The sequence below is a fragment of the Mastigoproctus giganteus genome, chromosome 12 (genome assembly GCF_048544385.1).
Source record: "Mastigoproctus giganteus isolate SK-2022 chromosome 12, ASM4854438v1, whole genome shotgun sequence".
Classification (NCBI taxonomy): domain Eukaryota; kingdom Metazoa; phylum Arthropoda; class Arachnida; order Uropygi; family Thelyphonidae; genus Mastigoproctus; species Mastigoproctus giganteus.
Genome location: NC_143586.1, coordinates 153,457,423 through 153,471,718, shown reverse-complemented (window position 1 = coordinate 153,471,718; position 14,296 = coordinate 153,457,423).

The window sequence follows — 14,296 nt, the reverse complement described above, 5'->3', positions numbered from 1 at the left end:
GCGCCATTAATCAGAAAGATGGCATATGCTGCGCCGGGTACATCTATTGGTACAGGCTGAAAGTTTTTGGCAGAAATCTGACTTGTGCATAACTCCATTATTATTATGATTATTAATAACTACATGGTGCAAGAAAGCCCGAGGCTTATGCTGCACCAGCCAAAAAAAATTCCCGCGTTACCCTGAGAGAGTCAAAACATGCTTGAATTCTTCCCAAATATAAGGTGTACATGTATATTTAATTTCCGATAAGTGTGTTTCTGAATCTACATAAAATGTGAAAATTTTCCAATGTGAAATTTTTAGCTTCAAATTAGGTATTTAATTTTAACTTATTTAGCCCGAGAATAATTAACGTGTATATACTACAAGTGTGTTTATGGAGCTACTTAAAGTGTGAATTTCCCAGTTATTTTAAGTTAATCAACAGTCAATTTTAACTTATTTTAATCGACAATAGTTATCCATGCTCAACGGGTTCTCTATCCGTCAGCATGTAACAGACCGATTCCAAAGTACAGACTAAGATGATTTTATATTTGGCCCTTTTAAAAACATTTATTATTATTGCTCTTATATTATTTCTTCCTGATTGGGGGTTCCACCTCATGACTGGTATTGCTACCTAATACACAGGGTGGTTGTACGTATGTCTGGTGTTACTGTGGGTCGAGGAACTCTCTGACTATCCTACAGGTGTTCAGGATTGCGCCTTTCTGGAGTTGCTTGTAGATGTTTGCTGGGAGACCTATTGCTGCTAGGCTGTTATGTAGGGTCTTTGTCACCATACCTGTGGTTTACATTATGATCGGGATGGTCGTTACTTCTTGCATATGCCACATCTCTTTGATCTCCTGTCTTAGGTTTCTTGCACTTCCTGATTTTTTTCCACATTGGTTTTCTGCAGGTTGCCAGTGTTGGGTACCGCTATGTCAATGAGATATGCAACCTTTTTCTTCTTGTCCACAAGGGTTTTGTCCGGTCTGTTGTGCGGGATTGTCCTATCCCTTATTATGGCGGAGTCGACGTACAGCTTGTGGGTTGGGGTATCTAGTACTGCCTGGGGTTCGTAATTGTAGTACGGTACACTTTCTTCGATCAACTGGTATTTCCTTGCTAGCTTCTGATGTATTATCCTGGCTACCTTGTCGTATCTATGAGTGTACTCAATCTGGGTGATCAACTTGCATCCCGCGATGATGTGCTGGATCATTTCTGAGGCCAGATGGCATCGTCGACATGTGTCATCTAACACTCCGGGGTCCTTGCCGATGTATTTTTTATAGTTCCTAGTGTTGATTACCTGGTCTTGGATGGCGAGCATGAGTCCTTCAGTCTCGAGAAAGAGCGTTCCGCTCGTGAGCCATGCATTGGAATAAATTTTAACTATGTGATCTTCATGGAGATCGTTGTAGTGTCTACTATGGAGTGTCTTCTTTGCCCATCTTTCTAGCTTCGTTTGTACCTCCTGGTGTGGGGGGAGACTCCTCGCTTACTTTGAATGGGGTATATCGCTTGTCTATCTTCCTTATGGCCTGGTGCAGTGCTGCAGTGTGTTTCTGGAAGTAATCGTTCAAGTTAATTATCGCTGTCTTCTGTTGCTCAATGAGGTCTATAAAGCCACTTACTCCTTCTTCCCGGGCAATTGTCAGTTTCCCCACGGCAGCTCTCGGGTGATGTTTGCGGCTCTTGGTCATCATTGTCTTTGTCTTTCTCACGATATCCTCCAGCTCGGTGTTAGTCCAATCTATGACCGAAGGAGTATGTTAGCATTGGGACTGCAAAGGTATTTATGGCTTTAACTGTGTTCCCTCCGTTCAGCTTTGATTCAGCAGGCTTCTGAGTCTCTGATAATATTTTTCGGTCAGACAGGCCTTAATTTCCTTCTGCTCTAACTGCTGAGCGTGCATCATCCCCAAGTATTTGTAGGCCTCCCCTCTGCCATGGCTTCTATCTCTTTACCACTCTGCAACTGATAGTTTCGGTTGACTAATTTTCCCTGATGCAATCCGTTGGTCTTGCATTTGTCTAGACCAAATTCCATCCTAATATCCTTGCTGAATTCTTCAGTGATCTGGAGTAGTTGCTGAAGGTGCTTCTCGGTTCACGCGTAGAGCTTGATATTATCCATATACATCAGGTGGGTGAGGATGCACAGGTTTTTCCTTCCTTCTTTGTGGTTATATCCGTACCTGCTACTGTTGAGCATGGTTGATAGCGTGTTAAGTGCTAGACAGAACCACAATGGGCTCAGGGCATCGAAAGATTCCTCTCCTGATGGGGATTGGACTGGTTGTGATGTTTTCGACATTAACGGTGATACTCCATTTCGCCATCGTTTCTCCTAGGAAGTTTGTAACTATCGGATTGACTTTGTAGATTTTTAGCGCCTCTATTAGTCAGCTATGAGGCACGGAATCGAAGGTCTTACGGTTATCGATGTAGCCTGTGTACATGTTGCGACGCTTCTTGTATGCTTGCTACATAACCGCGGCATCTATGGTTAATTGCTCCTTGCATCCTTTCTGCTCTTCGTCCATTATGTTCCTGCTCTCAAAGTGGTCTGTTATCTTCCTGGTTATGCAGCTGGTCAGGATCTTGTACATTGTTGGGAGGCAGGTGATTCGTCTATATTTCGCCTATCTTCTATCTTCGTGGGTTTCTTCTATCTACGTGTTTAGTCTTCAAATATGTGATGCTTGAGTGAGAAACTTCGGGATTGTCATTGGGTGCCTTATCATTTCGGTGAACTGCTCTGCCAGGTGCTTTTGTGTGCAAGTGAGTTTCTTGTACCAATAGTTCTGGACGTTATTGATTCCTGGAGTTCGCCAGTTTAGAGAGTTCTTGATCGTCTGTTTTACTTCTTCTTTCCGAATCTCCCACCCTCTCATTTCTTGTACGTCCTTGGTTTTCTTGCGTTCTAGTTCTATCCAGGTGGCTTGGCTTCTATGTTTTACTTCCCTGCTCCATGTTTCCCCAGAATGCTCAATCGTCTTCTTCTCGGGTGGTCTGTTCTCTTATTTCCGATCTTCTCCGAGATTCCTGTAGAAACCTCTTTGGTCCTCATCGAAGATTCGGTTTTTTATTTCCCTCTTGTAGCTCCCTTTGTATCGACATAGTCTCTTGCTGAGTGCAAGGAAGGAGGTTCTGCTTTAATGTGTCCAAGTACTCTCCTATTCTCTGATTTCTTTTTTGTCTCATGTTTCCTGTGGACGCTGTCTGTCTCTTTTTTTTTTTTTATGTGAACCCCAAACACGAGAGGTATTAGAACCTATAGTACTTAGTACCGTGCAGGGGTTGGAGGTTGAGAAGACGAAAAAAGATATTTGTTGACGTTGGACTTGAACTTCTGTAGATTGAATTTTCAGAAAATACGTATGAAGGAAGGTTGTTCCAGAAAACGGCAGTTGAATGAATAAATGAGGAAGATGAAAAGTTGGTTCTGTGGGTTTGAAGTTGGACAGTAAATGGATGTTGGCTTGTGGCGGCACGTGTTCGGAGAGTTTTGAAAGAGAGAGCGGGAATTATAGAAGCCAATTCAGAAGAACAGTGCCCATGGAAGTATCTGTAGAAGAGGCAAGCAGCAGAAACAGTACGTCTATGAGAAAGCGAGTGGAGAGACTCTGTTAGAGATGAATCATTAATTAACCTAACTGCCCTCTTCTGAATGGAATCAAGAAGCCTGAGAGAGGTTTTGGAGGCACCACCCCAGATGTGGGAACAATATTCCATGGCAGGGCGGATTTGCGATTTATACAGAGTGAGCAGCTGTTTGGAAGAAAAGTAACGCCGAGAGCGAAAGAGAAAGCCAAGTTTTTTAGATGTAGAGGAAGCAATGTTCGTAATGTGCTTGTGCCAAGAGAGATTAGAAGTCAGGGTAATCCCCAAAAGAGATATATATCATTTTGCCTAGAAATCGGTGTCACTAAAGATAAGCATAGGAGCAGAAGAATCCTTTTTTGCGAGATATAAGACAAGACTGAGTTTTAGAAGGGTTGAAATCAACTAAGTTGCCTTTACCCCACTAGAGAAATACCTGAAGATCGGAATTTAAGGAATTGGTAGCAGATTTTCGAGAAGTTGAAGCTGATTGAACAGGACAAGGTTTCTCAAAATGGAAAGTGGAATGCAATGTGCTATCATCGGCAAAACTATGGATAGGATAGGATTTCCAGTCAATGGAAGAAGGTCATTAATATACAAGAGGAAAAGAGTAGGGGAAAAAACTGAACTTTGGGGGACACCGGCATTAGTGGAGAAGTTAGAAGACAGAGAGCCATCTACCATCACCCTCAGTGAGCGATCAGAGAGAAAACTGGATAACCAATTACTAAAAACAGTTGGCAAACCATAAGATGGAAGCTTGTTTAGATGACCTTTATGCCAAACACGACCAAAAGCCTTTTAGATGTCAAGAGCAACTACTTTTGTTTCACGAATCTTTCAATTGAATTAGTCCATAAATGGGTAACATAAGCCAGAATATCGCCAGTGGATCGACACTGACGGAATCTATACTGGCGATCATTGATCAGATGGAAGGTTTCTAGGTAGTTTAAGAGTTGGCGGTTAATTGATTTCTCCATTACTTTAGAAAGAGTAGAAGTAATTGCAATGGGACGATAATTGGATGGGAGGGATTTGTCACCCTTTTTAGGAACTGGCTGGATATGAGCAAATTTCCAAGCAGAAGGAAAAGAACCTTGAAATAAGACAGTGAAAAAAGGCGGCAAAGAATAGGAGTAAGTTCAGGAGCACAGGTTTTGAGAACAAGTGGAGAAATACCATCGGGACCTGGAGCTTTCTTACCATCATGATTCATCAAAATCCTTCTGATATCTTTTTGACGGAAGACCACAGGAGGCATTGAATGGAGCGTTTTGGGAATGGTGGGAGGTGTTTTAACAAGATCCTTAATGCATGAGCTGGAAGAAAAATGGGATGCTAGCAGGTCAGCTTTATCCTTGGCTGAAGTGACAACAGAACCATCTGGTTTGGACAGAGGTCGGAGCAGAGATGGGCAAAAGTTGCGGCCAATAGCTTTGGCAAGAGATTAGAATGCTCGGCTACCATTAGGGCAAGAAGCAAGTTTTCTACTCCTAGCCTGTTCAAACTCTAGTTTGGACTGATTAATAACTGCTTTACAATTGTTGCGAGCTTTAGTGTGGGCAGAAAATGAAACTGAAGAATTAGAAAAAGCCAATTACTATATGCAGCATTCTTCTCTTGAACAGCTTAGCACATTTATCGGAAAACCACGGTTTTGATAAAGGACGAGATTTTAAAGTGGAGTTTGGGATAAAGGATTCCATTCCTGCAAGAATAATTTCACTGACATTGAGCAAACGTTGACATTAGAAATTTTGAAACAGTAATCCGACCAAGGAAAAGAAGAAAAGAAGTCTCGCAGGTCATCCCATTTTGCATTCTTGTAATGCCAAACAACAGGTAAATAAATGTGCTAAGCTGTTCAAGAGAAGAATGCTGCATATAGTAATTGGCTTTTTCTAATTCTTCAGTTTCATTTTCTGCCCACACTAAAGCTCGCAACAATTGTAAAGCAGTTATTAATCAGTCCAAACTAGAGTTTGAACAGGCTAGGAGTAGAAAACTTGCTTCTTGATAAAGGTTTTGATAAAGGACGAGATTTTAAAGTGGAGTTTGGGATAAAGGATTCCATTCCTGCAAGAATAATTTCACTGACATTGAGCAAACGTTGACATTAGAAATTTTGAAACAGTAATCCGACCAAGGAAAAGAAGAAAAGAAGTCTCGCAGGTCATCCCATTTTGCATTCTTGTAATGCCAAACAACAGGGGGCTGGGAATAGCCATGAGATAAAGGTTCCATTAGAGAAGACACAATCACTAAGTTGTGATCTGAAGTGCTTAAAGGACCTCTCACTTCGACCGTGTACTTAGAAGGATTGTTTTTGAGAAGAAGATCAAGCGTATTGGCTGTATGATTAGGATTGTCCGGTATTCTTGTACGTAAATGAACAATCTGTGCTAGGTCATTAGTAATTGCAAAAGCCCCAGCATCTCGACCTGCTGGGTAAGTGTGACTAGAAAACGGAAGCCAGCTGGAGTTGTGAACATGAAAATCAACAAGGAAAATTACCTCACCGTTAGGAAAGTTGGACTGGAGAAAATCAAGTTGCATAGTTAGAAGTCTAAAAGCTCCAAGTGGTTAGTGGAGATGGGAGAACGGTAGAGACAACAGATGAATTTTGACATGCTGTATGAAGTAATGAAATTTTTGGATATGGTGGCGTACACGTGGTAATAATATACCCAGATCCTTGATATAACGTTGCCTCGACAATGCTCTCCGAATACACACTACTCGGATTCCCTCCAGTCACTATCTGGCAGAGTTGAGGTAGCAAGATTATACACTAGCTGATCCGGAAGCCTCCTAGAGAGTTACCAATAGATTCGGTCCGGTGTGCTAACTAGCGGCCGGCCTGCGAACACCGTTTTAGAGCTGTACCCTCGAAATGTATGGAATATTGGATCTCGCCACGACGTTCATCATAACCTCAAAAGTCATCAGTCATGCTGCATGATGGAAGAGATAGGGAAGGGTTGAGGATGCTCTTCACTTTTCCAATTAATTTCTTACTCTGTACCATTTTAACAGATGTACATCTGTTAAAAAGGGTGCAGAGAAGACGAAAAAGACTAGCCAGGGACACATAAGCGTATTCTTACCAAGAAAGAATTCAGTTCAACTTCTAAATATTAAAACATTTCCAAACTAGACAACTGCGAGGAGACCAGATTGTTGAGTTTGTTTGATTGAAGGTTTCAGGATATTGTTGTTGTAACAGGGTTTATAGGAGCCTTCGCTACTAAGCCCATATTACTCCGTATATACCAGGGACTCTTAACCTTTTCTTTAAGCGAGCAAGATTTTCCAGCTTACAATACGTCCGAGCACCATATATTAAATTATAATTTTTTTTGGTTAAAGATTAAAAATGCATTTTTTTAAATAATTTTTTAGCCTACTCATATAAGAATTATATTTCTCAATTAAATTTTTTGGGCGCTAATATTTAATACCTTATCAGTGTGAACCTTGACTTTAAAGAGATGATACCAAACTTTTGAAATTAATTTCTCCATTATGAAGATATAATTGCGAATTTTCTTCCAAAGTCTTTTGGAAGAAAATCAACAGTCTTTCTCCGTTTTTTCGTTTTCATATTGTTCATTAATGAAAAAGTTTAAAAAGCACTTTCACACGTCTATATTGATCCAAACATAGAAAGTACATACTTTGAACCCTTCCGTTTGTAATAAAGGAAATTTTTTGCAAACTCAGAAACTGCTACACCATTTTGATTGAAAATTTGTTCCAAGTTACTCCTCATTTTCTGAAATTTTCTGTAAATAATGGTTAGTTCAAATTTTAGGAGATGCTCTTTCTTGGAATCTCAAATATTTCTTAGAATTGGTCACTAAGATCTTTGATTACATTCATTACGAAAGATGAGCACTCCCCAGCAAATTCCTCCAGACATTTTTAAGAATAAGAAAATGAAGCAAATTTCCTTTTAAAACTTGGTTCTGAAACACTTGAAGTTTTTTCTGAAATGTAATAATCTCCTTGTATAATACTATTACAAATTTATCCTTTCCCTGTAGCCTCAAATTTAACTCATTTAAATGGCTGAAGATGTCAACCATGAATGAAAGTGTAATCTTAAAATCTTCAGTAAAAATGTCATTAAAAAGGTTTTCTTTATTGCTTTCTTTTACTTCTTCAAACTCCTCCCAAATTCTAGAGAGCGCCTTTTCACGATGGAGCCAACGAATCACTGTATGGGTAATAAAATCCGAATGCGGTGCTTGAACATCTTCCAAAAATATTTTTAGAAGTGCTTAAAGGACTTCTAAAAATATTTTTAGAAGTGCTAAATCCAAAATAAGAACTTCCTTAAAGGAAGTGCTTATTTTGGATTTAGCAATAAAATGGTGAATCACTTTAACAATGACTTCAAGACATCCTATATTTTCTTTTTGATCTTTCATTCTTCAACACAAGGCCTCAATATGGATCAAACAGCGACAATGCACAAAATTTGGAATTCTTTAATCTCTATTAAGATAAGCAATAAGGCCTTTCTTTTTACCTAACATTTGCGCACTATGGCCATAGTTGCCGAAGAGCCTAATAAATCCCTACACCACCAACAACAAATTTACCTAACATGGAAAGTGCACCATCGGTAACAATTGATACAAGTTTACTCAGATCAATTTTGTGCACTGTGAGGAATTTCATAAGTGCATCAGTACATATTTTCTAGTTGTATGACAAGTAAAAGGCAAAACAGCCAAAAAATCTTCTTGACAGCTGCCATCATGTTGAATGAACAAATCACATCATTTGTGTGTGTGTGGGCCGACCGGGTTAGCCGAGTGGGTAACGTGCCTGCCTGGCAACCCAAAGGTCACAGGTTCGAATCCCGCCTCGGGCTTGGATCAGAGTACTGCAAAAACCTTGGGAGGTGCATTGTGGCCGCAGAAGCCGATGCCCTAATTAAAAAAACAAACAAACATGAGTTGTGATATGCCCGAAACATCAGTCTACTCATCAAGTGCCAGTGAAAAAAAAATACACAGCTTTCGATTCTATCTAATAATTCATTGAATATTATCTAATACTATCTAATAATTCATCTGCCATTTTATGAACTCCATTTGAAACTATATCATTACTCAAAGGAATATTTTCAGTTTTTCTGGTAAGACGTTAGAAAGCACTCTTAATGATGACATTACACAATTTTTTATTATTTCACCAAAACTAGGGCAATGAATTTTTTGCAGTTATATTTGATGAAATAAATGAAATTCATTCGCTAACACTTTACTACTATTAGCTTGATCTAAATTTAAAGTATTTTACTGTCTTTCAAGTTTCTTGGTTTAGCTTTTCTAATATCACTTAATTTGGGAAAAGCTTCATGAAAATTCCTATGACATGTTCGGTAATGTCTTTCACAATTCGACTTCCGAGAGCATTAGCATTAGCATTAGCATTAATAGAGGCATTTGATGCAAGAAAGCAAGCTTATGCAGCATCAGCCAAAAAAAAAAAAAAAAAAAAAAACCCACTTCCACTTCACCCCTCTGTTCGTTCAAAATACCTGTCCAGCTGAGCCTTAAACTTATTTAGGCTATCAACCTCCACCACAAGGGATGGCAGTCTGTTCCACCAACCAACCACCCGCTGGCTAAAGGCAAATTTCCGCACGTCTGTCCTACATCTGTCTTTCCTCAATTTGAATTTATGCCCTCTCAGGTGATTTTTCTGAGCTAGAGGAAGAATCCCATCAGCATTGAGCATGCTTAAACCATTCAAGGCTTTATACACCTCTATCAGATCACCTCGCTGGTGCCTCGTCTCCAGACACTGTAATTTGCAAAACTTAAGCCTTTCTTAAGCCAAACACGCCTGTCATAATAAGCAAATTACACCAGTCCCATAACTACTAGTATCTTTTACCAAATAATTATATTCCCAAGAGGACTGAAATACATACTTTTTAATTTTTTTGTTTCTTTGCATTTGAAACGTGAAGGTCTAAATCAGACGGCTGCGAAGGTATTGGGTAATTTTTTTTCCTCATCATGTTTGTTTCGGTTTCTTTTTAAAAACTCATCCATTTTAAAAGGATTTAGTAACTTTAGTTAAATCTTTTAAAAGAAAATACATTTAAGCATTTGCACGCAAAATCAAAAGATTTCTTAGTATAACACTTTCGCCACTTTTAAAGTCAGCGCTATACATAAACGGTACCTACTGTAGCTGCGCAACTGAGAACGAAACCCGGCAGAAACCTGGTCTAACCTATTAAAACCAGACTGAGAATCGCATGAGGTAGTATCCTCAGTCTGACACTACGGCAACAATGATCATACTCTCAACAAAGTATTTTGTCAAAATTTTTCTTACCAAGTAAATGTCAAATTAACAATAATTAATAAGAAAATATTTTAAGAACACCGTCAAAGTATCAAACTTGGACCGTTTTTTAGATTAAAACGTGGCGAAATATGTAAATTTCCTCCAGCCACTAACAAAAGAATGGATTTTATAGTGAAGAATGCTATGGATTTTTGTAGAATACCGCAGAAAGTTGCGAAATAGAAAGCACATTTTTTAAATACAAAGATTTTTATATAAATTTTGTACCTTAAGCGAAGGCGCTCGGGAGCACCCATTTTAGAATCGGTCGAGAGCAAAATTTATATTTTAAAGAGCGCAATGTTGCTAGTGAGTACCAGGTTTCGAACCCTGGTATACAGTGTGTCTCAAAAATACACGGCATAACTTCAGGAATGAGTTCCTCATATGTAGACAATAAAAATATTTTATATCAACATGGTTCCGGAAATGCTTGGTTGCCGAGTTATTAACCGGAATATCTTATCTTCCGCAGGTGATTTCGTTCATCACAAGATACTGACAGAATCTGGTGGTTTTCCATTCAGACCATGTACTCAAATCAGGAGCAAGCGGATATGTACTTTATATACGGTTTGGCGGACGACAATGCTCTGAAGGCTCGTCGTTTGTACCACGAAAGGATCCCAGAACGAAGATGTCCTGACAGGAAAACGTTTGAAGGTATCCATCGCCGCCTTTGTGAACATGGGACCTTTACCCCTCGTGCTGCCGACAGAGGACGACCAAGATCTACGACTCCTGAAGTAGAGGAGGAGATTTTAGATGTTGTGCATGCCACTCCAGGAATCAGCACACACAGAATAGCAATGCAACTGGCTGTTCAACGTTCGACTATTTGGAGAGTGTTGCGAGAACACAAACTGTATCCTTACCATCTGCAACGGGTACAGGCCTTGTCACCAGCAGATTACCCTGCGCGAGTAATGTTCTTCCAGTGGTTCTTGCAGCAGTGTAGTACAACTCCTCACTCTCCTGCCTGAGTGATAAACACAAATGAAGCACAGTTCACACGCGACGGAATCCAAAACTTTCACAATCAGCATGTATAGGCTGAGGAAAACCAACATGCAATCCCTCCATTACATCACCAACAGCGGTTCAGCCTCAACATCTGGGCGGGTGTTTTTGGCGATAAGTTATTTGGGCCCCATGTACTTCCAAGCAAACTCACAGGGCAGGCGTACAGAAACTTTCTGGAAAACAGCATGCCTTATTTCTTGGGCGACACTGATCATTCGTCAACAAGCACACTTCATGCAAGATGGCGCTCCCGCACATTTCAGCCACCTAGCCCGCAATTACCTGAATCGAAGGTTTCCTGGTCGGTGGATATGTAGAAGTGGACCAACTGCCTGGCCTCCACGCTCATCTGATTTAAACCACTAGATTTCTTCTGTGGGGCCATTTAAAGTCAATGGTGTATTCGACTCTGGGTAGTTGATATGGAAACTCTCCGCAATCGAATTGTGGCAGGTTGTGAGACAATACGAAACATGCCAGGAATTTGGCATCGTCTTCGCGAGTCCATGAGACGTCGATGTGAGGCCTGTATTCAGGCAGAAGTGGACATTCGCCTTATTACTATAAGCTGATGTGAACAGTTAAGTGTCAAGACAGACTTTCAAAACTCGGAAACCAAGCATTTCCGGAACTATGTTGATATAAAATATTTTTATTGTCTACCTATGAGGACCTCATTCTTGAAGGTACGCCGTGTATTTCTGAGACACCCTGTATACCTATATGTATGATTTTTTTATTTTTATTTATTATATATATATATATATATATATATATATTTTTTTTTTTTTTTTCTTCCTCTGGAGTGGGCCCCCAGAGGAATTTAGCCCATCTTTTTCCAACATCAAGTGGGCGAGAGTCTCGAATTGAGACAGTGCGAGCTCCATTGGGACTGGCTCATCTTCCCGTGGTATGAACGAGTTCCCAGACTCATCTGTCCAGGTGAATGATGCTTCTGAGTAGCCAAGCGGCCAGACACAGCAACAGAACACACACAATACACGCAAACATACACTACTCATTTCTGGCCTTTCCACAGTGGTACTGTTCTTCACAGAGATACCAGGCGAAGATGAACTGACGTTCCAAGTGCTGCCGATTACAAAACACATGTCCACATGGTATATACTGTCTGTCTGTTTGTGTGTTCTGTGGTCGATTTTCTGTTCGAAGGCCTTGTGGGTAGCACAGTTGGTAGAATTCCTCTCGTCCTCCTCACACCTGGTGGAAAAAGACCTCAGTTTGAATCTCGTTGATGGTGGGAGCAATTTTTGTAGGCATTTTTTAGTCTGCGGCTCTGTCAATGAGTGTTATGCATGGACGGTAGTGGCGTAACTAGAGTGATGCAGATGGGCACATGCCCTGGGCGCCCAATTATAAAAAAAAAAATACATTTTAATAGAGTCACCCGTAATTCATTGCATAAACCCATCTCTGTGTCTGTATGCGTGAGACTAAAATCAGGTGCCGGCAGTGACTTTACTGCCGAAGCAGAACCGCAGGGCTCACATTTTGTGAGTATGCGATTGGCACATTCAGGATCCCGAGCTGGATATCATTATTCTTTCCTTTCTTTCTTGGTGATTCCCTTCTACTTCTGACACCCTCTCTCTCTCTCTCTCTCTCTCTCTCTCTCTCTCTCTCTCTCTCTCTCTCTCTCTCTCTCTCTCTCTCTCTCTCTCTCTCTCTCTCTCTCTCAGGATAATTCAGAAAAATTTTGGCTGGTGCAGCAAAAGCCTCAGGCTTCCTTGCACCATATGGCTAATAATGACTATTATAACATTAATGATAACTCGAGTTTTTCGTACAGCAAAACAGTCAAGTCGACCAAAGCCAAATCTAGACAAGAGTGCAGTTTGTGCAATTCAGGCACAGCATGTGTTTGTTAAGGGAAAGTCTTCTCTGACAAATTTGATTGGACACTATGATGTGGTTACAACGGAACTGGATGCAAAAAGGATTTCAGGAAAGCTTATGACACTGTTGCACATGTAAGACTACTGTACAAACACCATACTTGCGCAGTATGGTATTAAGGGCAAGTTGTTACAATAGATAAAAGGATGGTTGAGTAGGAGAAGACGGAGTAGTAATCAATGGACGCTTCTCTTCGTGGAGTAGGGTTATTATTGGAGTTCCACCGGGTTTGGCGTTGGGCCCACTGTTGTTTTGTATGTTTATCAATGACATTGAAGGTATATATCAGGCTTACTCTCCAAATATGCAGATGATACAAAAGTTGGCAAGTTTGTTAATGACAGTGTACTACTGCGCCAGGACCTAGAAAAGTTGGGTAGATGTGCCGAGAAGTGACAACTGAAGTTTAACATTGACGAATGCAAAGTACTGCATGTGGGTAAATGTAACCCCAGAGAAACGTACCAACTGTGTGGTACTACGCTTAGAGTGGTAGAAAATGAAAAAGACCTGGGAGTAATTATTCAGTCAGATATCAAGTTTTCTGAAAAGTGCAGACAGGCTGCTAGAGCTGGTCATGGGGTCAATGATAAACAGGAATTTTTCCAATAGGGAAAAGGAGGTGATTATTCCTTTGTAAAATGCAATGGTCGATCCACGCGTTGAGTACTCCTACAGTTCTGGAGACCTCATTTTAGGAAGGATGTAGAGTTGCTTGAGCGAATACAGAGAACGGCTGCACGATTTGTGAGAGGAACGTAGAGGTCCTCTTACGAAGAAAGGCTTAAGTTCTGCAAATTGCAGCGTCTGGAGACCAGGCACCTGCGAGGTGATCTGATTGAGGTGTATAAGGCCTTGATTGGATTGAGCAGGCTCAATTCTGACGAAACAAACTTCCATCTTTTGTTGTGCAAGTTGGTAGCTTTAACAAATTCAAGGTGGAACTGGACAAACTTTTAGAAAGAATGGATGTGTGAAATGTTTTTTTTTTTTTTTTTGGGTGATCCTACCTAAGCTTGTTTTCTTGCATCACATGCCTCTACTACTATTACTACTACTACAATTTATGGACATATAAGTTGACTCTATGATGATAGTTTTTTTGTTGTCTCAGGCAATGGTTATATGGTTTTTTTTTTATCCCAGTAACACGGTTTTTCTCCTAGAAAATCGACTAGACAAAACTTGCAGTTCACAAATATAGTATTTATGGCTTAGTGTGGTCTTAGACCGCTGATGCGCGTAATAATAACGGACCGGAAAAGATCGTGTGAACCTGTAAGAGTATTTTGAAATATAAAAAGTAAATATGAAAATATATTGATCACACACACTGCGTAGATGGCACTTGCAGAGTTTTAATATTTGGCGGGTT